The sequence below is a fragment of the Pteronotus mesoamericanus genome, unplaced genomic scaffold (assembly GCF_021234165.1).
Source record: "Pteronotus mesoamericanus isolate MK-2021 breed Mesoamerican mustached bat unplaced genomic scaffold, CSHL_Meso_final contig_657, whole genome shotgun sequence".
NCBI classification, from domain to species: domain Eukaryota; kingdom Metazoa; phylum Chordata; class Mammalia; order Chiroptera; family Mormoopidae; genus Pteronotus; species Pteronotus mesoamericanus.
The window spans coordinates 18494577-18514002 of NW_026555229.1; the positions used below are offsets into that span (position 1 = coordinate 18494577).

At 46.7% G+C, this 19426-nt stretch overlaps 1 non-coding gene across 1 annotated transcript; it reads left to right on the forward strand.

Moving 5' to 3' along the window:
- The first annotated feature begins 11107 nt into the window (after nucleotides 1–11107).
- LOC129077371 (U6 spliceosomal RNA) lies at nucleotides 11108–11214 on the forward strand. Its single transcript, XR_008529831.1, has one exon. It is a non-coding gene; the product is annotated as a U6 spliceosomal RNA (small nuclear RNA).
- Nucleotides 11215–19426: the final 8212 nt, after the last annotated feature.

Consider the following 19426-nt stretch of genomic DNA (forward strand, 5'->3'; position numbering starts at 1 on the left):
AGCAACTCATAAGTTAGATGGGGCAGAGCCTTAGGTAACCGCCGGGGCGGGGCAGCCTGAGTGAACCAGGTTGATGGCGTCTCAGATATGGTGTGGCTCTGTGTGGGGGAGGGCTCAGGAAAGGGACAATGGTGGTTGCCTGGCCTGTGGAGTTTTGTCCAGGAGGAGCCTGTCCCCTGGCACTCACCCTGATGCCAGACACTTCAGTTTTTCCCGTATGCCACTCGTGTCCTTCCAGCTGTTGCCCTGCTGCTGGTGTCCAGAGTGAAGTGTAAGTCCTAAGTCCATTGTGGGCCCTTTAAGAGGAGATGCCTGAGAATCCCACAGTTTCTTTCGCTGCCCCAACCCCCACTGGTTATTACAGCCAGAAGTTACGGGGACTTACCTTCCTGTCACTGGACCCCGGGGCTGGGTGCCTGGTGTGGGGCTGGGATCCCTCGTTCCCAAGGTAACCCTCCTGATTTTTATCCACCACACGTGGGTGTGGGACCACCCATTCCATGTCTCCTTGTCTCCACCCCTCCTACCCATCTGGATGAATGTGACTTCTTTAATTCCCTGGTTGTCAGACTTCGATACAGCTCACCTTTCTGGCAGTTCCGGGTGAGAGTTGTTCTGTAGTTGTAGTTTTTGCTGTGATTATGGGAGATGAGCTGTGTTTACCTTCACCTCCATCTTGACAGGGGGGTCTTGGTCCTTTTTCATTTTCCTATTCCACTGCATCTTGGGCCCACGCAGGATTGCAAACTCAGGTAGTGGGGCTGTGGGTACCAGACCTCTTCAGGCTGCCCCAGCCAAGGTGCGACCTGGGCAGCGTCTCTGCTCACTTGGCCTCAGGCCACCTGCAAGTCTCAACCAAGTTGCTGAGGTGGTTGCAGATGTGCACGGGGAGACCAGTGCCCAGTACTGCCCAAGGCTGGCCGCAGTGTTCCTTGGAGTCCAGGTCACGGGGGGTTGGGAATGTGATCTCTCAGAGTCTTGGGGTCATCTTTATCTGACACTTCTCTGAGTCACCAAACCAGTTCGGAACCAGTTTTATTTTCCCAGATTGGATTCCTAGAAGCTACTGAAGTTAAGGATCAGGTGGCACTTAGAAGTCACTGATTGAAAGATCGTACTCTGTGCCAGTGTCTTCTAAAAGCTTGGGAAGGACCACAGCCCCAGAGTGCGGAGATGTGCTAGATTTTTTCTTAACTGCTTACCATGTAAACCTGAAAATGAGAAGGGAGAGAAAGAAAGCCTGAGATACTGGAACTTCCGGGGAGCACGCTGAGCTGAATTCCTCATAACTGGATTGAGTTTAATATTGGTGCCTGACTGACGAAGCTGCACAGAAGTACATACCGGTGTACTTGCCACTCTTAGCTTGCTGAGAAAGGGTGAAGCTATTCCCATGGGAATGTGCCAGCATCATTCCTGGGTGAACTCATTGTTGGGGGACGAAAGCCGACTGCTGAAGACACACGCTGCTCGTTCCAGAAACTCAACCATGTAAACAGTGGGGGAAGGCCTGCTGGACTGTTTCTAAAATGAATCAATGTGACCATTTCTTTTTCTGACTTGGGCATCTCTTCTCAATGGACCTCAGCAGTAAGGATTCTTGAGTGGTTACTGAATTAGGTTGATGTTATTTTCGTCTCTAAACGTCATGAGTAGGTAGCCCTGTAGTGGAGTTAGAATAGTTTTAATCCAAATTAGATGGTACATGGATTTCTGGGCCGGTGTTGGTGGACCCTGGACCTTGCATGGTGGCAACAGGCAGCTGGAGGGCTGGCTGGGGGCCCTTACAAACACAGCTTGCCCCTGTATGAGTCGGGGGACTGATACCCGCTGAGGGTCTCCTACCATCAGGGTTTTGGCTGATTTAATCATCCCCATGCCCCTTAGGAAAACACAGTTCAGAACAAAGACTTGAATCAGAACTGCTGGCTTCAAGTCACAGCTTCATGGAACAGCTCTAGGACAAGGGAAAAGGCATGGCCTGTTCCTTCCTGGTTCCTTCAGTTGTAAAATCGGTACAATGGGGCAGGGGGCGGGGGTGAGCAATAATTGAATGAATTCAGACAAATGAAACTTGGACACAAGAGCCTGGCACATGGCAAGCGTTGGCTGTTAACATCCTCGTGTATGGGGTGAGGAAACAGGAAGTGCTGTGCTCACGCCTACAGAGCCAGGAGCAGAGGCGGCATTTGAATCCAGGCCCACGACACATCAAAGGCCTTGTTGGTCTCACCGGTTTTAGCTCCAACTGGGCTGAGGTGTCCAAAAGGGAAAGGGCTATCTCAGAACCACTCACCTCTTCTAGGTCAGGGCATTTGTTTGTTTTATATAATGTGTCCAAATTCTATGAGGTCATTCGTGTCTCCCAGATAAAGCAGGCGATTTGGAACTGGTAAGTAATGGCACCTACACTGAAAGTCACTTGCGGCCTTAACTCCAGCCACCAGATCCCTGGGTTTGGTGTCCAAGGCTTTCTAGCACCTTCGTCCTTCTCCATGTCGGTGTCCCTCCCCGGGCCCCTTCCCGCCTTTGATGTCTGCACTTGTGCACTCTGTCCCTTTTTCCAGACCTGGCCCAGCTTTTTGTGATACCTCCCCTGCTTGGACAGTCTCCTCCTCAGACTTGACTTTCCCCAAACCCCCACCAGCCTTTGGTCTACTTGCCAGGGTCCAACTGTTCTCCAGTTGTAACATCTTATTTCCTAAACAAGACTGGAAATACGCTGAGGGCACGTCCACTCTGACACCTCCTTGTTCCCATACTGTCCACACCTGGGCACATAGGCACCCTGGACGGCTAGGAGGCCCTTTAAGTTCGCTTGACTTGAGATCTTAATGATCCCCAGGCTAAATTCACATTTATTGAGAAACAAATATCAATATTAGCCAATAAGACTCGAGGGCCAGCTCTCCCACCAGCTCTTTCTTGTAATCCCAAGACAGTTACGTTTGGGCCAGCTGTTTCCTCTTTCTGGGCCTTTTTCTCCCCACCTGTGAGAGGTGGGCATTGACCACGACCCCCTGCGGTGGCCTGGATGATTCTGGTGAGTCCCTGTTGAATTCTGATGAATCTGGTGATTCCTGTTGTGGTCCCTGTGTTCTCTTTCAGTTCCCTGCCCAGCCAGGCAGCAAGGTCTCCGGGGCTGTGCATTCCTGCGACTCCCATGTGAGTGTGGCCGCTTTGCCCACTGTTCTGTAACACTATACAAATGTAATCATATGCCAAGGGACAGGATCCAGGGTTGCAGTTATTTTGGGCTGTGCAGGAGCCTGTGGGAAAATGCTGGAACATGTCTGAGTCACTCAGGCAAATACCTTTCTTTTCATGTTCCAGCATGTTTTCAACTTTGAGGCGGCACAGAAAAAAGCTCAGGCAGGCGCACACGCCTGCTGTGTCTCGGCGTGCCAGTCCTGAGCAGCACTCCCTGTTTCTGGGCCGTGCCTCCACATCCTCTGAGCTCTGCGAAGGGGCGACAGCCAGGGCTGGATTAATCCCCTGGAGGCCCTAAGCGTGGAAAAAAAAGCGTGTTTCCTCCCCCCCTCACCCCCGCCCTGTAAGTAAAATAAAAACAATAGTAAGCCGCCAGAGGAGTGTGAGGATGATCTGAATTTGCCATGTTATGTACTCTGTTGCTATGGAAACATTAAACATTAAATTCCTCCAGTTGTATGTGCTTGGGTGTGCCCCTGCTCTCCTGGTACTCAAGCTGCCTGTTGTCCAGCACTGCCCACTAGGGACCAGTGGAGGCCAGGAAGAGCTGCTTCAGTCCCTGGGCACAGTGCTGCGCAGCGCGAGGAGGGGCCGGGACCAGTGGACTGAGCAGGGGGCGGAGCCAGATGTCATGCCTTCGCAGTTGGTGGACGCATGGAGAGGTAGTCACGGGTCACCTGCATGGGTCCTCACTGGACTTGAAGCCCAGACAATGGGGACAGAGTTCCAGGTACAACTGGAAGCCAGCCTGAAGGAAGAGAGGAATGGGACTGGAAAAATATTCCAGGCAGAGGGGGACTTTTCTAGAATACTCCCTTTCCTGTCCTTGTCACTCTAGCCAGAGGTTGACCCCGATGTCCTGGGTTGGCCCATGTGGAGGCTGTGTCTTCTCCACAGCCCTGTTGCTGAGGAAGACGGTCTTCTCTTATCCAAAGAGAAATCCCACCATAGGTGCCTGACTTGCTCCTTTCCACTTCCTCTCTGTCTACCAACTGACACCTTCCTTCTCCTTCACCTGCTAAAGTGCAAACAGAAAAGGAACTTTTCTTTCTTGCTTCTCAGTTTACCCCCTTTATTACCAAGTATCTGTAAAGAGTCAGCTGACGTCACCCCCTGGCGTTTCATGCACTGAACGTCCCCTACAATCCACCCCCATCTTTGGGCGAAGGGCTGCAGTCCTGGGCGGGGCTCCTGCTGGGGCTCCTCCCATCCCAACTGCCCAGCTCACCCTCCCACCCACCTGCTGGGAAAACGTGAGGGCCCCTGGCAGCCTTCCTCAACCCCTGGCTCTTACCACGGCATGGTCGACTGGGCTAGGGGATAGCACCCTGCTGTTTACTCAAACCCTAGCCTAGGTCTGCTGTGGAGGTATTCGGTAGCTGCGGTTAACATCCACAGTTGACTTTAAGGAGATGACCCTCCATAATGTGGGTGGGCTTCATCCCATCAGTTGAAGGCCTCTTGAACAAAATAGATCTCTGGGCAAAGAAGATATTCTGCCGCAAGACTGCAGCATCAACTCCTGCCTGAGTTTCCGGCCCGGTGGCCTGACCTACAGATTTCCAACTTGCCTGTCCCCACGATTGCGTGAGCCAATTCCTTAAAAGAAATCTCTTAAAAATCCACACACACTCACACACATGTGTTTCCCTGGACAACCCTGACTGATGCACAGTTTGCACTCTTACTGGGTCACTGGTTTCTACTCCCTAGACCACAGGCACCTATGGGTCTGTGTTTCTGTGACCTTTCTGCTGAACATCCATCTTCTGCGCACCGTTGCCTAAGGGCACGCCTGAAAGTGACCGTTCGCCTGATGTTCTCCAGGAACCTCGAATTCCAATCCCAGGGTTCCTTCAGCCCCAAGTCAGCTCTGCTGAAGCCCAGGCCTTCCATGGGTACACTCTCCAAGGCTCACAGAAGCCCCCAGGTGGAGGAGTAGCAGAGCCAGCTGTCACAGTGTGGGTGGGGCAGAGGGCAGACGGCTGCTGCTGCTCAGCCCCAGCCCGGGGTTGCCATGTGGGGTCATGGGTCCAACGTTATCAACACTTTCCAATTTTCAAGAAAAGCCAGAGGTCTGTTTCTGTGAAATCTCTTAATTTTTAAATATTTTAAAATGTTTAAAATAACCTAGCAGTCCCCCAGAATCCATCTGCAGGCCAGATTCAGCCCTCAGCTGCCAGTTAGCCAGTTCCAAGTCTCACTGTGCTTTGAATAATTCTGCCTCCAGTCCTGTCTGTCCCTTCGCCCCTGTGAGTTGTGAGAGCAATAGCTCTGCCCCGAGGTTCTTCAGCTCAACTGCACATCACATGGAGTGAACTAAGTGAACAGAAGACATGGCCGCAGGAGAGGGAACGGGGCTCCCCGCTCCCATTCTCTCCGTCTTGCTGAAACCCCCTTCTATCCTCCTGCCCTGCCCAAGGCTTTCACCCTTTCACCCAAAGGCTGCCAGCAGCACCCTGTTGAATCTCGTTCGGCGTTGGCCTACTTTCCAGCTGCCCTCTTCTGAGAGAGCTGGCAGGCTGCCACCAGGTCCCCTCATGTAGGCTCACAGTCAAGTCGCTTCTCTTTTGCTGGCCTGCACCGTCCATGGGCGTTTTACGGGCAGCGGTCGTGAGTCGGGTCTGCTGTCAGATAGGCTGAGTTCCAACCCCGGCTTCCTCGTTTGATGCCTAACAGTGAGCTCAGGCAGGCTCTTCACCTTTTTGAGCCTCGGTTTCTCCCTTGGTTGAACAGGGAGAGTAAATGTACCTGATTCCACACCAAGTAACACGTTTAATCCTGAAGACAACTTGCCCAGCCGGAGCACGGTTTCTACCAGTCTTCCCTTCGTGCCACCTGGTGACAAGGAGAAGAGGGCCAAGGAACAGTTCTGCAGTGCTGGTCCTGCTCTCCAACCTCAGGATGGTACCTGGGCAGAGGCCAGGGAGGGGTGATGGCACATCGCTCAGCTTTCTCTCTCTGCCATCGTTATCCATCTCTGCTACCTCCTGCTCATCTTTATACAGTGCATTCTAGGCAGGGGTTTTACAATTGCAAAGAATAGGGAACACGAAGACACCTCCACTCCCCCTGCAAAGGATCTCAAGCAATAGGGTTTACTGCAAAGATCTTTGGGTCCTGGAACCCAGGAAACGCCCAGACCAGGCCTTGAGGGGAGCAGGGCTGAAGGGCAGCATGGATCCAGAGTGACCCAGTGTCTGCCATTGGACTAGCTGCTGGCTCTTCCTGCGATTGCTCTGTTCTTCCCTCCCCCCAGTGATGAGGACACAGGAATGAGGGCGGGTGATGCCATCAGGGAAGCATTTAAGTTGGCGACCTCTGGCCATTCCAGGGAGAATGATCTCAGCAAAGGGAGAACCAGAAGCAGCATGGACAGGGAGCTGGCGGCTACAGTTGGTAAACACAGAGGAATATAGAAGCAGGGGCTGTAGGGGCCCACTGACCCTTAATGCCCTGGCGGTTGGTACCTAACCAGGGCAGTCCCCGTCAGGGTCCCTCAGCATTATGCACATGGAAGTGTAGTGATTAAGAGGGACAGTCTAATTCCAAACCAAGATACAGAAAGGATACCCCTTTATACATTTCTAAGTGAAATGTAAGTCAACCCAGTCCTAGGTGGTGGATGTCATGCTAGACAGGACACAAGGGCCAGCTCATGACCTGCAGCCTCAAAGGTGTGTGTGCTCAGCCTCACAACACCACCCATCCGTGTGTTGCTTTCCCAGCAAGACTAGAAGAGTATGGCAGAATAGAGAGACCTCCAGCAAAAAGGCCTGGGTGGGGAATCACCTGATGGTACATGGGAGATCACAGTGGACAAGTTGCCAGGAATATCTGTAATGTGGTTCTCTATGAGCTATACCTTCTTGGAACTGTTTACTTCCAATGATCACCACAGTGCGGGAGTAAACAGTGGCATGAGCTCTCGAGTCAGAAGGCTGTTGGAGGACAGGACAGGCTGCTTCTGGCTTACAGCTATGTGAGGCCGAGTTCTACGAAGCCATGGAGGAGTCTTCAGACAGGGCAGCAGCTGCACTGGTAACAGTAAAATGATACAGCTTTAGAAGACCTTATCACCGACCTCCTCCTTCAGTCCCGCCCTAGAGATACAGCGTCTGTACACCCCCAGTTGTGGCTTCCACAGGCTCTCCACGGCCGGCAGCGTGGTCTCTCTTTACACATGGTCTCATCTGAATCTTTCACCTTCCTCTTACACTGTTCACTGTTTCATTCTCTATAGACCTTTTTGTAAACTTCAGCCTTCCATATAAGTCACATGTCATACAATTGATCAATGTAAAGTGTAAAATTTAATGATTCTTAGAATACTTGTGGAGCTGCACAGCCATAATCACAATCAATTTTAGAACACTTCATCATCCCTAAAAAGAAACCCTCTACTCCTTAGGATTTACTCCCCATGCCCCCAAAGCTCCCTGCCCCCCCAGCCCTTGGAACCACTAACTTATTTTCTGTCTCTATAGCTTTGCCTATTCTGGATGTTATATATAAATGGAATCCTATAATACACGGTCTTTTGTGACTGGCCTCTTCCATCTGGCATAATGTTTTCAAGGTTTATCCGTCTTGTAGCACGTATCAGTGCTTCACTCCTTTTTATTGCTGAATAACACATAGAGTGTGCATATGCCACATTTGATTCACCCACTTATCAGTTTATGACATTTGTTCCTACTTTTTGGCTATTATAAATAATGCTGCTAGGAACATTTGCATACACATTTTTGTGTGGACATATGTTTTCACTTCACTTGGGTACGTACCTAGCATTGGAATTGCTGGATCATATGGTAACTCTGCTAGACTGTCTTCCAAAGTGGTAGCACCATTTTACATTTCCTTTTTTTAAAAAGATTTTTTTAAATGACTTTAATTATTTATTTTTAGAGAGAACGGGAAAGGAGGAAGAAAGAGGAGGAGAGAAACATCAATGTGTGGTTGCCTCTCAAGTGCCCCCCACTGGGGACCTGGCCCACAACCCAGGCATGTGCTTTGACTGGGAATTGAACCAGTGACCCTTTAGTTCACAGGCTGGTACTCAATCCACTGAGCAACACCAGCCAGGGCAAAAAAAAGATTTTATTTTTTAATTACTTTTAGAGAGGGGAAGGGAGGGAGAAAGAAAGGAAGAGAAACATCAATCTATTGCCTCTTGCATGTTCCCAGCCGGAGACCTGACCTGTAATCCAGGCATGTGCCCTGACTGGGAATCAAACTGGTGACCTTTTGGTTTGCAAGCCAGTGCTCAATCCACTGGGTCACACCAGCCAAGGCACCAGTTTACATTTCTACCAGTAGGATAGGAAGATCCCAATTTCTCCATATCTCATTCTCTATATATCTCAGTTAAAATGTTTAAGACCATCACTTTGCCTGAAGCTCATCTCTTAGTGCCAGGTGGTATAGTTCACCGACCAGCTCAAGGGTTGTCAGCCTTGGGCCAGTGTCTCATCCCTGGCCCAATCAGCTGGGGCCAGAGTGATGAAACTGAGTAATGTGATTCAAAACGTGGCTGCAAAATGCCCACCCTTCAGCAGAGCCTCTGAGGAAGAGACGAGGTCTGAACATGGTTCCCTGAAGGCAGAGAACTTGAGGATGGTACCAGCTTCATCCCAGGGCCATATGCACAAAGAGGGCAGCAGGTCCAAGAAAGGTATGACATTGATTTTGGGGACTATAAATGAGTCAAATTAAGAGACTTTGTACTTAACTTGACCTGCTTCAACCACATACAGTTAGAGGGACACACACAGGTCTCTAATTTTCCCAATTAGTTTCTTGGAGCACCTGCATGTCCGTATGGACAAGAAATCCACTGTCTCCATTTCAAGGCCTCTCCCTTCCTCCCTGAAATGTCTAGGAACCTCAGGGGTGCAATCACTTGGGTCCGTGGGAGTCAATGTCACTGCAGAGAGAACAGGAGAGGTGATTTGTCCACCAGTGCTCTGAAGCACCCTCAGTGTTGCTGTTGACCATGGCCTTTCCTTCTTGGGTGGGCACTTGCTCTTTTTGCAGAGGCCTGGCCTGGATCCCTAAGGCCACCCTCTCGGGCAGCCTTTCAAGCTCTCTTGAATCATGCTGGTATGTCCAGCAGTTGGATACAGAGCTTCCTCCTCAGTCACACCCTGGGCAGAAAATGGCACATGGTGCCATGAAGACTCATCCCAGGCCCAAGACCCAGGAATAATGAACGCAGAACTTTCCAGGTCACTGGGTTGCAAACTCACACATCTATTAGTACAAACAGATGAATAGTTTACATAACATAAAGAATATGGCTGACGAAAGGGCTCATAAGAGGATGTGCAAAATACATTCTGCTAAGAGAGGAGACTGCAAATCCATGGCCTTTGTCAAGTGGCCCTGAGAAGCTCTCCATTCAGCTGCACATTGACCTTTGACATTTTCTTCCAGGTGTGATGCGGAGGAAGCGTGTATCATTATAACAAGACTCTCCTGAACACCTTCACCTGAACAGGAGTCCTAGCCAACTTTAACAGAATGCTGCCCAATACAGTTTACTAATATTTACCTGGGGACATTCCCCCTTGACCCTCCAGGTGTGCCCTCCTTGAATCCTCACTAAGCTCCTTGACGCCTCCTAACCACCTCCCCACCCTCCCACCCCCGTGCCCCTGGCCTCCAGTTCAGATTTCTTTCACAGAATTTTTCCTCAGGGACTTTGGTATCCTTTTCTGTCAAAGGATCCTTCATCTGTCCCAAAGGGTTTTTCTGTCTTTGAATCTCAAAGAAAGAGAGGACTGGGGCCTGGAAAATTTGGCCCCAGGAGGCCCCTGCACTGTCAGACAAGTTTTTTTTTTTTTCTTCATATGTCAGAGTTTTCAAAGATTTTTTTCCAAAAATATAATTTATTTATTTATTTTTAGCATTTTATTTTATTTTTTTAATTTAATTTTAATTTATTTTTTGTCAGACAAGTTTATACTCTTTCTCCCAGGCAACCATTCACATCAAGAGGTATTAAGGGAGGGGCAGCCTTCATTAGCCCTTTAAAAAAGCTTTATACCACTTCCCACTCAAGGCAACGAGTGCCTACTTGCCCTACCTGTTCCAAACTAAAAGAATCAACTCCAAGAATAATGAAAATCCTAAGATGACTCTGGGTCCATGCTTGGATGTAGAAGCAGCTGGGAAAATGTAGAAATTTCTCTCAGTAGGAGAGTAGTTATATAAAAAAAAAAGTCGAGATAATTTTGATGAATTCTTGTCACAAAGTTCTTTCAGACAAAAAATCATCATCTCAATTACAGTTTAAACCCTCAGGGACACAAAATAGTAAAAAATGGTAATTCTTCCATTTTGTTCATTATGTTTCACCCTAAAGATCAAGATATCAGAGAATACATAGTTTAAAAACAAAGGGACATTCCCTAATCGTTTCATGAATGGTTTTAAGGATTAAGTTTCTCAGGCTGACAAGAAAGAGAGGAGGGGGAGGGGGACGGAAGGCAGGCAGGGATGTGAGGAGGAAGAAAGGCAGGGAGGTAGGAAGGAAGGGGCAGAGGGAGGGAATATATGGCTGAAATGGTCAATTTTGGATAAATGCGATATTTTTATGATACATTGGGAGGTTAAATTCGAACTATTTCTTTAGAGCTAAGGGTTCCCCAAAGCTATGGGCAGGTCTGAGATCTCCAGGGGACTAATTTGTGAGGATAAGGTAAAGGCTGGCAGTCCTTGGCCTTGGTGGCCTCTGGCCTTGGAGCCCCAAGATCCTGGCTCTTCATCTCAGCAGCATCACTGACTCACCATGAGTTTTAGCAAACTGCTTCTCTTTGGTTTCAAGAAATTCTGCGTGCGTTCGATTGGTAATAGAGGACTCAGTCTCACAAATTATTCAAATCTGAGGTGAGTGCTCGCTTTGACAGCACCTATATTAAAATTGGAATGATACAGTGAAGATTAGCATGGCCCCTGAGCAAGGATGACAGGCAAATTCGTGAAGCATTCCATGTTTAAAACAAACAAATACAATGCAATAAAATCTGAGATGAGGGCTTTCACCTTATTGACCAAAAGGGGGCGACTCCCGACTGTGCCTTCCATTTTTACCCACAGCTCCAAGAAATCTTTTCCTGCTTTCCCAGGCCGTTATTCCTGGGAGTTGCAGATTCCATTTCAAAACGAATTACTTCTTTTATTATTTCTTCTTTCGTATTATACTAGCGATGCACTAACAAAGGCTAAGGCCTTATTTGAAAACCAAATAAAGGAAGCAAATATAGGATGTAGTGCTGGTCCACAAACCATGAATTCATTCACTCTTTCATTCCATGAATAAGTGCCACAGCCCCGTTTTCTAAAATTGGGGAGATATGTGTGTCAGAAATAATCTTATTCACAATCTGATCAGAATTTCCTTCTAATTATGGAAATTAAGGGTATCTGGCCAGACCTTAACTGCCTGCCAGAAACCAGAATTAATCTTACCGTCATCCAGAGCCTCAAATTTTATCTGCATTTTGTACATGATGTCTAGCACCTAATAAATAACATAGCTTAAAAAGAGATAACAAAATTAACAGAAATAAAAAGAAATAGACAAATTCATGTGAATAATTGACATAAGTGGAGACCTTTTAATTTTTTTAATTGAGTTTTAGAGAGACAGAGAGGAAGCAGGGAGAGAGACATAGATTTGTTGTTCCCCTTCTTTATGCATTCATTGGTTGATTTTTTTTTTTTTTAGATTTTATTTATTTATTTTTAGAGGGCAAGGGAGAGAAACTTCAATGTGTGGTTGCCTCTCCTGTGCCCCTGCCACCCAGGGACCAGGGAATCAACCAGCGACTCCTTGCTTCGCTGGTGGACACTCAATCCACTGAGCCACACCACCCAGGGCACTGGTTGATTCTTGTATGTGTTCTGACTGGGTATCAAACCTGCAACCTTGGTGTAGCAGGATGACGCTCTAACCAACAGGACCATAAATGGAGCCGTTTTCAAACAGAGGCAGAACAATGGTAGTGTAATAACTATGTGTGGTGTCAGATGGGCACTAGATTTAGTGGGATGATTGCTTTGTAAGTTATATAAATGTGTAAGCACTGGGTTGTACACCTGAAACTAATGCAATATTGTATGTCAGCTAATTGAAAAATAAAAAATTATTTTAAAAAATGTAATAAAATAGAGCCAGAGCAGCCATTCCAAGGGACCTGCTTGCACATCTTGTTCCTTGAACCTTTGGAGTATTTGGACTGGGCAAACTAACCTTTGCACTGGGTCAAAGCTGCATGTCCTACAAACAACTGTTTATAAAGCTAACAGGACAGCAGACATCGTGACTGCAAGGACAGATGGTTGTGGATGTCCTTTAGAATCAGTAACCAGCCAAGTATATAACTAAGGAGTAACTCAGCTTGTTCAACCTATAGAAAGTTCTATTCATGTAATTCTTTCCCTTTTCCTGTAACTCCATAACATGTACACTCCTCTGTTGTACTTTTCTGACTGTTTCCTTCCAGTTGTTTTGTGAGCTCCTCTTTCTGCACCTCTCCTTTCAAGGCTGGCCTCCTTCTGGGTCCGGATTATCCTTCCTTCTCCAGAGTTCTTTCTCCTGTCTGGTCCCTCTCCAGGCACTCATTGTTCCGCGTGGCGGCAATCACCTGCTCTGTGCTGAGAGGCCCCAGCGTTATAGATCTGCCTGGCCTCCTTCCAGACCTCGTAATCAACGGGTCAGCTCCCCCTGGGTGTCCCACAGGGCCCTCCAAGTCACTCTGTGTAAACTGAACTCATAGTTCCCCTTCGCACTTTCTCTTCTTCTGATGTTTTCTGCTACAGCAAAAGGAGCCACCCACTTCCTCAACCCAGAAACCTCACACTCAGTGATCTCCGTCACTGCCCACACCCAGCCAAACACCACGCATGGAAGAACTGACAATAATTCCTTCGTGTACCAAATACCCAGTGTTTCACTTTCAAAGTATCTCTTTATCTTATCTTTTTCCCTCCTGCCATCATCAACATTCCTGGGGTCATTCAAACAACCCCCTAATTGGCTTTTCACCTTCAGTTTTCTACAGGTCATTCCCTCCACAATCGAAGATGTTCTTTCTCTTCCTTCTCTTTAAAAGAAATGTAGTGTTTGTATTTTTATATGTGCACAAAAACTCAAACCACTGTAAAAGTGGAAGCTTTGATATAAATATAAATGTTTGTTAATTTAAACTTTTTAACGCAACATTTTGTACATGCATTAAAGAAGATAGAGTAATATAATGTTCTGGTGTTATTAAAGAAGATAGAGTAATATAATGTTCTGGTGTTCCCAAACTTCCAGAACCAACAACCATCAATCCAAACCAGGCCTGCCGCATCCTTATTCCAATCTATTTGCCATCACATGTTTTGAAGCAAATGTCATATATTCTATCATTACATTCACAAATATTTCAGTATGGATGTCTAAATGATAAAGATATTTAAAATATTATACCTAAAAAGAATTAAAAATAATTTCTTAATATCATTAAATATCTAGTTTCCAAATTTCTCATTTCCTCATAAATGTCATGAGTTTTTAAAGTTTAGGACCTAAATAAGATCCATACATTGTGATTGGTTGCCACACCTTTAAATGGCTTTTAATTCATTGGTTCTCTTTCTCGCTCTTTATTTTCCTTGCACTTATTTATGGAAAGTAAAAAAAGAAACACATCTTCTGTTCTGTAGAGTTTACCACAGTCTGGCTTTTGTTGATTACATACCCATGGTGTCATTTAACTAGATCCTCACCCAGTCTTCTAGGTTTCCTGCATACTGGTAATTGGATTTTGCGAATGTGTTAGTCAAGTTGGGCGGCCATGACAAAATCCCATAGACTGGGTGGTTTAAACAATAGAAATCTATTTCTCACAGTTCTGGAGGCCGGGAAGTCCAAGACCAGGGTGCCAACATGGCCGCATTCCATGAGAACCCTGTTCCTGGCCGGCAGACTACTGCCTTCTTGCTGCGTCTTCACACAGTGGGCAGAAAGCTCTGGTTTCACTTCCTCTTCTTAAAAGGACACTAATTCCATCATGGGCTCCTACTCTCATGACCTCACCTTAATGTCATTATCTTTCCAAGGCTCCACCTCCAAATACCATCACAGTGGGGGCTGGAGCTCCAACACAGAAATTCCGGGAGACATAAACATTCAGCCCATAACAAAGAATATTTTTTTTTTTTCCCACTAGTAGAATCATTGCATGAGACTCTTAATACGCTGGGTCTTAGGTTAATTGATTTTCCTTCTCAGTTTGAACTTTCTAGACAAACGGTTCTAAATCTAATTATGTTCCCCCCCCACCCCCTCCACTACTTAAAATCCATCAGCGACTCCCTATTTTCCTTAGGCTAAAGTTCAAAGGAGTGATCTTGCAATTATCCTCTGGCCACTGTGATTGGCCAGAGGGGAGCATGTGACCCAGTCTGGCTCCATTGGAGCTGTTTACCAGCTTTTCCTGCTGGAGCTGCTGGGAATTCTTTAGCTGTGGAATCACCCTATGTGAGGCTCCAAGGAATTTCTCTGGAATTTCTCTTGTTTTCATGGGAGGACCTCTGCTAGCACAGTGGCTCTCAGACCTGGCTGCACAACAAGAGAGATTTAAAAACAATACGCAAGCCCATGAGAGAAGCCAGGCACAAAAGGCCACATCCTGTATGATTTTATTTATGTGAAATGTTCGGCATAGACAAATTCCAAGTAAATTGGTGGTTGCCTGGGGGTAGGGATAAGGAGGAGTGGGGAATGATTTCTAGTGGGTCTGAGGTTTCTTTTGGGGATGATGAAAATGTTCTGGAATTAGATGTTGTGAGAGTCATGCAACTTTATGACTAGACTAAAACTATTAAACTGTACGCTTTAAAAAGGTGTGTTTTATGGTATGTGAAGTATATCTCAATTAAAAAAAAAATACACCATCCCAGGCTCTCCCCAGACCAATTAACTCAAAAATCTCTGTGGTTGGGTCACAGGCATTGACGAGTTTGTAAAGCTCCCCAGGTTATTCCAATGAGCAGCCAGGCTTGAGAACCGGTGTTAGAGTCACATGACTGCTCCTTTCTCCCCCTCTTGCTTCTCTCCAAGAAGTGAAGAAACTGGGGAGAGAGGTCTCGCATGCTTGCTTATCCTGTGTCTCTATCTCTCACCCTTTCTATTTCTCTTCCCTCTCTAGATCAGTTCAGCAGGGAACGTATCAGGAAGCCCAGCTATGGCCTGTTATGGACTGAATTGTCTCCCCAAAATTCAGATGTTGACGTCCTAACCCCCAATGTAACTAACTGTATTTGGTTGGGCACATGGCCTTTAAAGAGGTAATCAAGGTTAAATGAGGTCATAAAAGTGAGGCCCTGTCCTCATAAGAAGAGGAAGAGTCATCAGGGATGTGCTCACACAGAGAAAAGGCCATGTAGAGGACATAGAGAGAAGGCAGCCACCTGCAAGCCAAGGAGAGGGGACTTAGAAGAATCCAGACCTGCTGACACCTTGAATTTGGACTTCCAGTCTTCAGAACCAGGAGAAAATAAATTCCTGTTGTTTAAACCACCGGTCTGTGATATTTGTTATGGGAACCTGATTAATATAGCCTGCAATCCAGTTGTTTCTATAATAGAGCAAGAGGTAGGCAATCACATCTGTAAACAGTGATAATTTTGTTTTGTCTTTTCTAATTGTCATGCCTCCTATTTTTCTTTTTTAAATGGACAGGCCTCATTTTATTGAGCTTCACTTACTGCACTTCACAGATATTGTCCTATTTGCAGATTGAAGACAAAGACCCACCACCCTAAAAGATTATGACTCGCAATATTGAGAAACTCTCTTTATTATGGTGGTCTGGAACCGAACCTGCAGTATCTCTGAGGTATTTCTATATTGTGTTATTACATTATCTAGAACCTCCAGAAAAATATTGAATAATATCAGGAATAAAAGATTTCCTTGTCCTGTTTCTTGACTTAATGAGAATGCCTCCAGTATTTCATGGGTAAATATGTTTGCTTTTTATTTCTGAGTTCTGTCTCAATCCATTCAGGCTGCTATATAACAAAATATCACAGACTGGGTAACTTATAATCAATAAAAATTTAATCCTCACAGTTCTAGAGGCTGCAAGTCAGGGTGCCAGCACAGTGGGGTGAGGTCTTTCTTCTGGGTTGCAGACATCTTGTTGTATCCTCACAAGATGGAAAGGGATAGAGAACTTTCTAGAGCCTCTTTTATAAGGGCACTAATCCCACTTGTTAGGGCTCCACCTTCATGACTTAAGCACTTCCCCAAAGCCCCACCTACTGATCCCATAGCCCCTTTGGGGTTTAGGATTTCAACACATGAATTTTGGGAGGACACAAACATTCGGTTTGTAGCAGACACCTTTCTTCAAGTTAATCAGCCTTGACACACCATCTTGTTCTTGCCTACCTGTCCAGGAACCCCTTCTGTGGTTTTCTCCATACATTCACTACTCTATGAACAAAATGAGCCTCTTTTCCAGACTTTCTATTCTTGCGGGGCTCCATGCCTTTGTGTATCCTCTTCTTCATCCCAGCAACACCCTCTTCAACCCTGAAATGTTGGCAGCTTAACGAGAACCAGACAAAATTTTAATGCCTCTTAAAATTTTAAGACCAAGATATAAGAAAGAAGACTCCTGCTTCTCTCCCATTTGAAAGAACGTCTGGGGAACCAAATGCATTGCCCCTCTCTTCTATTTTTAATTGCTCTCTTCATCAGTGGGTGGGGTAACTGGTCTGAAAGGCAGGGTCTTAGGGTCCCACCCTTCTTTCACTTCCCAAGTTCAGATTTGTGTGGTTAACAGATGCTTATAGGCTACCCTCCTGGAGGAGGGGTAAGCAGGGACCTGTCAACATCTCTACTGAGATTGGATGGGCAGGTCCAGTGACTCTTGTCCTGTGGGTCCTGTCCCATTCATTTCAGTGGACAGAGAGGACGACCACGTCTCTCCTGGGTCTAGATTTAGGCCATGTTCAAACCCAACTTTTACTGGAGCTTTGCATAAAGATTCATTTTTGGTTTCCCATTTGACTAGAGATCCTTGGACATCTATCGGTCTATTGGCGTGCATCCTGGAGTGGGGGGTGACTCTGTCACTGTCTCACTAGGTGCTCTCATCAAGTGTTTGCCAAATAAAGGAGTGAACTGATTAAGTACCCCAGCCTTTCCCTTGTCTAGTTAGAGTTACTATTTACTGAATTCTTTCTATGGGCCAGACATTATAATCTCATTAACCCTATCAAATATGTATCATTATTTCCATTTTATAAAGGAGGAAATCCTATATATAACTACCTACTAACTATCCTAAAGCAAATCTCTGCTTTAAAAAGTAGCCGCCCCCCATTCCTCACCAAAGCTGTCCCCAGCCTCCAGTCAGTCTGAAACTGGAAAAGTCAGTGTTCATGCTGCCGGTCACTGACAGACCCAACAACCCGAGACAGGGATTGAATCTTTATGGGCTCTTTATTCAGATGGCCGGTGATCTGAGAAGACACTGAGTTATGTACCCTAACAGACTGTCTTGAATTCCATTTTAAACCAACCCTTTTTATAAGGAGAAGAAAAGTGTAGGTAAGGGGTTGGAATTCAGGGGAAGAGTTAACCAGATAAAAGCTGCAGCATTCTTTCATCTGTGCCCTGGGCGGCGGTCTTTATCTGTGTCTTGGGCCATATCTGTGTCTTGGGCCGTGGATGTCTCACCCTGGAGCACAATGGCTCAGGTACGATCCTGAAGGCTTGCAGTCCCCCTGGGGCACAAAGGTAAGACTGCTGCGGTCTCGAGGGTCAGGCAGTGTCATACCTTCAGTTCCTGGAACAATAGCTTTTTACATGCATTGATTACTAAGGTTATTCGTTATTATCTAAACTAAAATTTTCTAACATCCGAGTCTCCCATCAAGTCTGTGTTCTGGCCCCCTCCTCAGCAGCTCAGAGCACGAGACACCTCTGTTGGGCCTTATGCGTTATTGATCTGGTGGAAGCACGCACTCGGCTGCCTTAGTTCCTGCACTCATTCAATCACAAATACTTCTTGAGCATCTACCATGTGCTGAGTACGGAAGCAGGTACTGGGGACATGGGTAACCAAGGCAGACATGATTCATGCCCTTAAGGAGCTTTCTTTTACCAGATCCACAGACTTGAACAAACTCAGTGAGTGCTGCAAAGGAGAACTGTGGGCTGAGTGGGCGTATGAGACAGAGGGATATGACCTGATCTGGGAAACCAGGGAAGGCTCACCTGAAGAAATGATCAGTTTAAGCTAAGGTCTCTGTGTGCTTGCTCAGGCCACCCCTTGGGTTGGGATGCCCTTGCTGCTGATCTTTTCTGGCCTCCTTCAGTCTTTCAACATCCAGATCCAGTTAAACCTCCAGTAGTCTTGTTCCTCAGTTCTTTTTGCCGACACAGTAAAGAATTACATATCAGTGAGGCAGAAGTAGGTGAAGTAGATGAACACAAGTTATAATTAGTAAGTTCTCCAGGGAGAACATGGGCCTGTGGAGGGTGGCAAGAAAGGCTTAGCATAGAAGAAGCAACAGGAGGGCCTACGCTCGGCTGCCTTAGCTCACTGGGAAGTCAGAGAAAAGGGGCCTTAGGGGCACGTTCAGGGGATTAGCTTGGGACAAGCTGCCAGCTGCCCATTGCCTTCAAGTTTAGGAGACGCCTGCCTGTGAAGAAAGAAATGGGGGTGGGGAGAAGGAAAAGGAAGCTGTTCCCGAAGAGCGAGATTGAGCGCTGGGTCCTTTGCCTTGAGGCTTTAAAAAAAAAAAAAAAAGATTTTATTTATTTATTTTTAGAAAGAAGGGAAGGAAGGGAGAAAGAGAGGGAGAGAAATATCAACGTGCAAGAAAACATTGATAGGTTGCCTCTCTCACGCCCCCAGCTGGGGACCTGGCCTGCACCCCAGGCCTGTGCCCTGACCAGAGATGAACCTGGCAGTCTTTCAGCCTGCAGACCAGCACTCAGTCCCCTGAGCCACACCAGCCAGGGCCTGAAGCTTTTTCTCTCTTTCTCAAAGGTGGCAATCTTAGAGGAGGTCTCAGGGGAGGGTTTCAGCACAATATTCGTGAGTTCTCCAGGGGTGCCCTTCCAGGGTCATGATCTCTGATTGGTCAGCGGCAGGGCAGGGGGTCTTTAGTCATTGCATTTGGTTCTGGCATCGCCCTT